Source organism: Arachis ipaensis, chromosome B04 (assembly GCF_000816755.2).
Source record: "Arachis ipaensis cultivar K30076 chromosome B04, Araip1.1, whole genome shotgun sequence".
NCBI classification, from domain to species: Eukaryota; Viridiplantae; Streptophyta; class Magnoliopsida; order Fabales; family Fabaceae; genus Arachis; species Arachis ipaensis.
The window spans coordinates 61,309,046-61,316,881 of NC_029788.2; the positions used below are offsets into that span (position 1 = coordinate 61,309,046).

A 7,836-nucleotide genomic window follows, 5' to 3' on the forward strand; every position below is an offset into this window, starting at 1 on the left:
CTAGATAAAAGATAAGATAAGATAACTAATTTAAATCAGATTTGATCTTATTAGATCAGATCAGATTTGATCTAAATTTTAAAATTCTAAAGATATGATAACTAATTTAAATCAGACTTGATCTTATTAGATTAGATCAGATTTGATTTAAATTTTAAAATCCTAAAGATATGATAACTAATTTAAATCAGACTTGATCTTATTAGATTAGATCAGATTTGATTTAAATTTAAAAATTCCTAAAAATACTACTAAGCATAGCAGATAAAACAAGTCTTCTAACAACTTTTGACCACATAACAAACTTAGAACAAAAATCTAGGATTTTCGAAATTTAAAGATAAATTATGCCTTCCACTGAATTTGGAAAGCATTATTGGGCTTCTTGCTGTCCTGACTTAATCCAATGGGTCTTGCCCATTCTTCCTTAGTTAGAACTTGATGCAGCTCCATATGCATAAGCGCTGCCAGGTTTCCAAAGCTCTCCTTGAGCTTCTTTGCACGTGCTCTAGTGATGGGTCCCTCTGGAAGTGTGAAATTCCCATTCTGCCCTTGTGTCTTAGAATGCCTCTGTTGTCTTTCCGAGCATGTATCATTCCCTCCTTCCTCAAAAAGATTCGTCCTCGAATCTGTGCCCATAACAAAAGGAGAGAGATCAGAAACATTAAAAGTGGCAGAAACATTATACTCACCTGGTAGGTCAATCTTGTAGGCGTTGTTATTGATCTTCTCAAGCACTTGGAATGGGCCATCCCCTCTAGCATCAAGTTTAGACTTCCTCTGAGTAGGAAATCTCTCTTTCCTCAAATGTACCCAAACCCAATCTCCTGGTTCGAAGACTATATGCTTTCGGCTCTTGTTAATCCTTTCTGCCATGGCTTTGTTCTTCTTCTCAATGAGGTCACGAGCCTTTGCATGTATTGCTTTAACTTTTTCAGCCTTGCTTGCTCCATCTAAGCTAATAAGATCACTCAAGGGTAGAGGCATTAAATCTAAGACAGTTGGAGGATTAAAACCATAGACAAGTTCAAAGGGCGAAAAACCAGTGGAAGAATGGATTGTTCGGTTATAAGCAAACTCAATAAAAGGTAAACAATCTTCCCAGGTTTTCAAATTCTTACCAACAACAGCACGCAACAAGGTTCCCAATGTCCTATTTACTACTTCAGTTTGACCATCAGTTTGAGGATGACAAGTAGTTGAGTATAACAATTTTGTTCCCAACTTACTCCACAAAACTTTCCAAAAGTGACTTAAGAATTTGACATCACGATCAGAAACAATAGTTTGGGGAACACCATGTAAGCGCACAACTTCTCTAAAGAATAGGTCAGCAATATTTGTGGCATCATCAGTTTTATGGCAAGCAATAAAATGAGCCATTTTACTAAATCTATCTACCACAACAAAAATGCTATCTCGACCTCTCCTAGTTCTAGGCAAACCAAGAAAAAAATCCATAGAAATATCAACCCATGGATGCATAGGAACAGGTAAAGGAGTATACAAACCATGTGGTAAGGACTTAGATTTAGCTTGTTTATAGGTAATGCATTTGGCACAAAATTTTTCGACATCTTTACGCATGTGGGGCCAGTAAAAGTGCTCAGATAAAATATCCAAAGTCTTATGCACACCAAAATGACCCATCAAACCCCCACTATGTGATTCTAGAACAAGTAGCTCCCGAATAGAACAAGTAGGTACACAAATCCTATTACCCTGAAAAAGAAAACCATCATGCTTGTAAAATTTGTTATGTGCACCATGTTCACAGGCAACATAGATAGAGGCAAAAGTAGAATCAGATGCATATAATTCCTTCATACACTCAAAACCCAACAGCTTAGAAGTAAGGGTTGTGATTAATGAATACCTTCTAGATAATGCATCAGCAACCACATTCTCCTTACCTTGCTTATAGGCGATTACGTACAGAAAGGATTCAAGGAATTCTATCCATTTTGCATGTCTCTTGTTTAGCTTCCCTTGACCCTTCAAGTGATTGAGGGATTCATGGTCAGTATGTACCACAAATTCCTTAGGTAGCAAATAATGCTGCCACACTTCTAAAGCTCGCACCAAGGCATATAGCTCCTTATCATAAGTTGAGTAGTTGAGACGGATCTATTCAACTTCTCACTAAAATAGGCGATTGCTTGCTTTTTCTGCATTAAAACAGCACATATACCAATTCCGGAAGCATCACATTCGATTTCAAAAGTTTTAGAAAAATCCGGTAAAATAAGAATGGGGGCAGAACACAATAATTCTTTCAAGGTGTTAAAGGCAATTTCTTGTTCGTGATCCCATTTAAAGTTAACATGTTTCTTGATGATTTCAGTTAAAGGTGCAGCAATAGTAGAAAAATCTTTAACAAACCTCCGATAAAAACCCGCAAGACCATGAAAACTTCTAACATCAGAGACACTCTGAGGTGTGGGCCATTCTCTAATAGCCTTCACCTTCGCGTCATCTACCTCAATCCCTGCAGAACTTATCACAAAACCTAGGAATACGACTTTACTCAGACAGAACGAGCACTTTTGGAGATTAGCATACAATTTTTCCTTTCTAAGTACCTCTAAAACAGATTGAACAAGCAAAATATGATCATCAAGGCATTTACTGTAGATAAGGATATCATCAAAATAAACAACCACAAATTTACCTAAAAATTATCGCAAAACATGATTCATTAATCTCATGAATGTACTAGGTGCATTAGTCAAACCAAATGGCATAACTAACCACTCATACAAACCATATTTAGTTTTGAAAGCTGTTTTCCATTCATCACCAAGATTCATTCGTATTTGATGATAACCACTCCTTAAATCTATTTTACTAAAAATAACAGATCCATGTAGTTCATCAAGCATATCATCAAGTCTAGGAATAGGATGGCGATACTTTACCGTAATCTTGTTTACAGCCCTGCAGTCAACACACATCCTCCATGAGCCATCCTTCTTGGGTACCAACAGTACTGGAATAGCACAAGGACTCATGTTTTCTCTCACAAAACCCTTAGCCAAAAGGTCCTCGACTTGCCGTTGTAGTTCCTTTGTCTCCTCAGGATTAGTTCGGTAAGCTGGCCGGTTAGGAATGCTTGATCCGGGAACAAAGTCAATTTGATGCTCAATGCCTCGTAACGGAGGTAAACCTGGGGGCAGCTCATCTGGAAAGACATCGCCAAATTCCTGCAAGAGTGAAATAAAAGCACTAGGCAGGTCATCGTTAGTTTCAATGGTAGAAAGTAAAGACTCTCTAAATCGTACTAGCACCAATGCTTTTTTTCCTAAACTAGCATGCTTCAGATCCCTCTCTTTTTCATAAAAACATATTTTGTGAGCACTCTCACTCTCTACAGATGTTTCTCTTTTAGAACTCTCTTTTTCACTCAGACTCAGACTCTTTTTCTCACACGTGTCATCTCTCAGAGCTCTCTCTTTACCCTCTTGTTTTTCAATTTTCTCACATCCTAAAGACTCTGTAGTAGATTTGTGCATGCTCAGTTGCTCCAGGTACACTTCTTTAGGTGTCAAAGGTGCAAGGGTAATCTTCTTCCCAAGATAGGTGAACGAGTATCGGTTTGTGAAACCATCATGGATCACCTTCCTATCATACTGCCATGGACGGCCTAGAAGTAGATGACAAGCCTGCATGGGAACCACGTCACAAAGTACCTCGTCACTATATCTCCCAATAGAGAACTGTATGCGGGCTTGCTTCATAACCTTCAATTCACCCACATCACTTCGAATTACGCAGCCCTTTTCCCTTTTGCTGTCTTTCCACCTTGATAGCGAGGTTCACCAAGTCTTCCATAGTCACATATGGGAGATGTTCGACAGTATTTGCAATGTCTCGGTTCAGCCCACTTAAGAAACGTGCCATAGTAGCCTCAGACTCTTCCTCAATGTTTTCCTGGATTAGTAGCATCTCCATCTCCTTATGATACTCATCTACAGACTTAGAACCTTGGTATAACCGTTGGAGCCGTTGATGTAGCTCCCTGTAGTAGTAAGAAGGGACAAACCGTTGTCGCATGACCTTCTTCATCTTCTCCCAAGACAGAATTGGTGGTTTGTCATTCCGCCTCCTCTGTTTGTCCAGCTTGGCCCACCAGACAAGGGCATAATTCGAGAATTCGACAGCCGCTAGTCTTACCTTTTTCACATCAGAGTAGTTATGACATTGAAATAAGAGCTCCACCTTTCGTTCCCATTCCAGGTATGCCTCAGGGTCACTTCTGCCTTTAAATTCTGGGATGCGCATCTTGATAGCATTAAGGTTACTATCAACATCTGCCGAGTGTCTATGAGGCCGGGATTTGGATGAAGGCTCCCCCTCAGACTCCGTAGAATCTTTATGAACAGATTCTCGTGACCGTGCTTTTTGCTTAGGGGAGAAAGAGTTAATGCGGGAATCCATGTCATCAAGACGTTGTTGAATCTTTGTAAGGATGCTAGTAAGTGCGTCGATGCGAAAAGTTAGTTGTGGATCGGGGTTATCTTCAGTGTTAGCCATCAATGAACCTGTAAAAGAAAAGGCTTTACAACACTCCTCTCCCGTGTATCACTCAGAGTAGGACACTCGTGTTTCACTTAATACGTGGCTTTTACCCTCTGTTGAGCTCACCACTCTTGCCTTTTTCCACTCTTGGATTACGTTAACAAGTTGCACTTCGGGAGATGAGGAATTGAGACACCAAACTAAGATAATCGGAATGATAGAGACGTTCAACTTGACAAGAGGATAAGTAAAGTATGTGACAAAGGAAACAAGAAGTGATACTAGGATGACAAAACTAGCAAAATTGAATCCTTATTAAGGATAAAACAAGGAGAAAATTTAAAATTTAAAATTGAAATTTTTTTTTTTGCTTTTTTTTCGCTTTTTTTTTACTGGAATAAACAGAAAGTGCAGTAATTGAATTTAAGGAAAAAAATTTTCGTTTTTTTTTAAAGTAAATTTGCAGAAATTATAGAGAAAAATAAGGAGAAAAAAAAAAATTCCTGGAACGTGCAGGTAAATAAGAATTTACCTACGACCTGTAACTGATACCAGATGATAAGGATTTAATTGGGGTTTTAAGGGTTTAATATATTCCAAGTAATAAAATCCTAATGGAAGGGGATAAGAAAAGAATGACATCAAGAAGAGGAATTTATTGGCATCAAGAGACACAGCGGAAACATAAAGATAGATAAAGAAAAACAAAAGGATAGATACAGTTTTCCTACTAGACCTCTAAGATACCTGTTCTTAGCAACCTAGGTCACCGTAAAGGATTCCCTACTAGACCTTCAAAGAACCTATCCTTGACAACCTAGATCAGAGGGACGAAAACTGAAAGAAACCACCACACAGATCACCTTAGTGTTGGATCCTCCAATCTTCCTCATGCAACAAGTGAAGCAAATCACTCACCTCACTTCTCACACAATAACAAGTGCTTAAAAGCAACTGAAATTTATTCATCAAAGTTATGTAAATTGTCTCACCAGAAGGTGTTTAAATAGACCTCAACAAACTAGATAAAAGATAAGATAAGATAACTAATTTAAATCAGATTTGATCTTATTAGATCAGATCAGATTTGATCTAAATTTTAAAATTCTAAAGATATGATAACTAATTTAAATCAGACTTGATCTTATTAGATTAGATCATATTTGATTTAAATTTAAAAATTCCTAAAAATACTACTAAGCATAGCAGATAAAACAAGTCTTCTAACAACTTTTGACCACATAACAAACTTAAAACAAAAATCTAGGATTTTCGAAATTTAAAGATAAATTATGCCTTCCACTGAATTTGGAAAGCATTATTGGGCTTCTTGCTGTCCTGACTTAATCCAATGGGTCTTGCCCATTCTTCCTTAGTTAGAACTTGATGCAGCTCCATATGCATAAGCGCTACCAGGTTTCCAAAGCTCTCCTTGAGCTTCTTTGCACGTGCTCTAGTGATGGGGCCCTCTGGAAGTGTGAAATTCCCATTCTGCCCTTGTGTCTTAGAATGCCTCTGTTGTCTTTCCGAGCATGTATCAGAGGCACAGTGAGATAAGGGTTGGCACCTCTTCCCACGCTAGGCGCCACTCCCCAAGTGGGAAAACATTGAATCCTTTTTATTTCCCACCATTCAAATTACACCATTCACCCCTTATAAAAGCCTCACCCTCCCAACTCTTCTCCCACTTCAAACCCCTAATCACACACGAAAAATAATCCAAACACCTTTCTTCTTCTTTTCTCTTTTTGCCTTCCACTACTTCTCTTCTCCTACTTCTTTTCCCTTTTCTTGATTGGGACAATCAAGTCCTAAGTTTGGTGTTGGAGCAAAACCTTGTTTTGCCTGCCTCTCTTGCAACCTTCCCCAATTTTTTTTTTCTTTTTTTCCACAACCTCAAACACACTCTCTCAACTCAATGGCACCACCAAAAAGCTCAGACTCAAAGAAAAGAAAAACCAAGGAACTAACTTCTGGATCCTTAAGCTCATCTTTCAATGAACACAAGTTCCTGTCTGCATTCAACCAAAATCAATTCTATGGTTGGGTGAGTGAGAGGGAAATTATCCCAGAGGTTGGGTTCCAATTAGGGAGGTAGTAGAGAGCCTGGTGAGGGAGTTTTATGCTAACGCTGTGCCTCAACCAGGACAACCCTATGGATACATTAGCTATGTGAGGGGGAAGTCCATTGACTATAGTCCCTCTAGCATAGAGAGGTTGCTAATAGTGAAGAGGACAAGCTCCACCCGGAGCTATGAAAAAAGAATGAAGCAACACGACCCTAGGTTTGATGAAATCCTGAACGAGATTTGCATGCTGAATGTACAATAGATCAAGGACAAGGATGGGATACCAAACCAATTGAGAAGAAGGAATCTGAGCCCCCATGTTAGAGGGTGGTTGGAATTTGTGAGGAGGTCCCTAATCCCCCCATCCAACACTTCAGAGGTGACCAAGGAGAGAGCTGTGCTCATATATAGCATCATGAAAGGTGAGAATGTCAATGTGGGGGAGCTAATTGCCAACAACATTAACAAAGTGCTGAAAAGCACCAGTGAGAACACAAGGTTGGCATTCCCAGCATCATACAGAGGTTATGTGATGAAGCTGGAGTTGAAAAGATCATTGATGAGGTGCTAGTAAAGCAAGACAAATTCATAACTGCCAAGAAGATGGCCAAAGTGGTGGCTGTTCACCCACTTTAGAGGGCCAGAGGACAAAGAGCTCATGCTCATGAGCCACAACAACAACAAAAAGAAGAAAAGGCAGAAGAGCAACCACACTTTCTAGCACTTCAACCACCACCACACTACCAATACTAACAATTTCCTGAAGGATTCAACTGGGAACAACTGCAAGGAGATGTACACCAAATGAAGGGAGACCTGCAGCACCTGAGAGAAGATGTCAATCAACTCAAGGAGACTTAGCAACAATAATGGAACCAAGTCAATGAGAACATCCACCAACTCCAAGGGAGTTGGGAGCACATAAGGAAGGAGCAGCAAGAACAGTTTGACTGGGGAGAGGTGCGAAGTGCACTTGACAAAATAGTAAAGCAAGGAAAATGGCAACAGAGGAACCTTGCTGAATTCAGGCATCTCTATGATGCCAGAACTATCTCCAGGAGGCAATATGACATCAACACACAAGCAAAGCTGAATCACTTGTGTAATGCCGTGGCCGCTCTAAACCCAGGATACCCAACGTTCATGCAAGGAATAGAGGAGCTGAGTGCAAGACAAGAGGAAATTCTAGCCAAACACAAGGAGGATGAAAGGAAGAAGGATCCTCCAAGAAGGAAGAAGATGACTCCTC

At 39.5% G+C, this 7,836-nt stretch overlaps 1 pseudogene; it reads right to left on the reverse strand.

Annotated features, from left to right (window-relative positions):
• Positions 346 to 4,533, reverse strand: LOC107636508 (annotated as a pseudogene).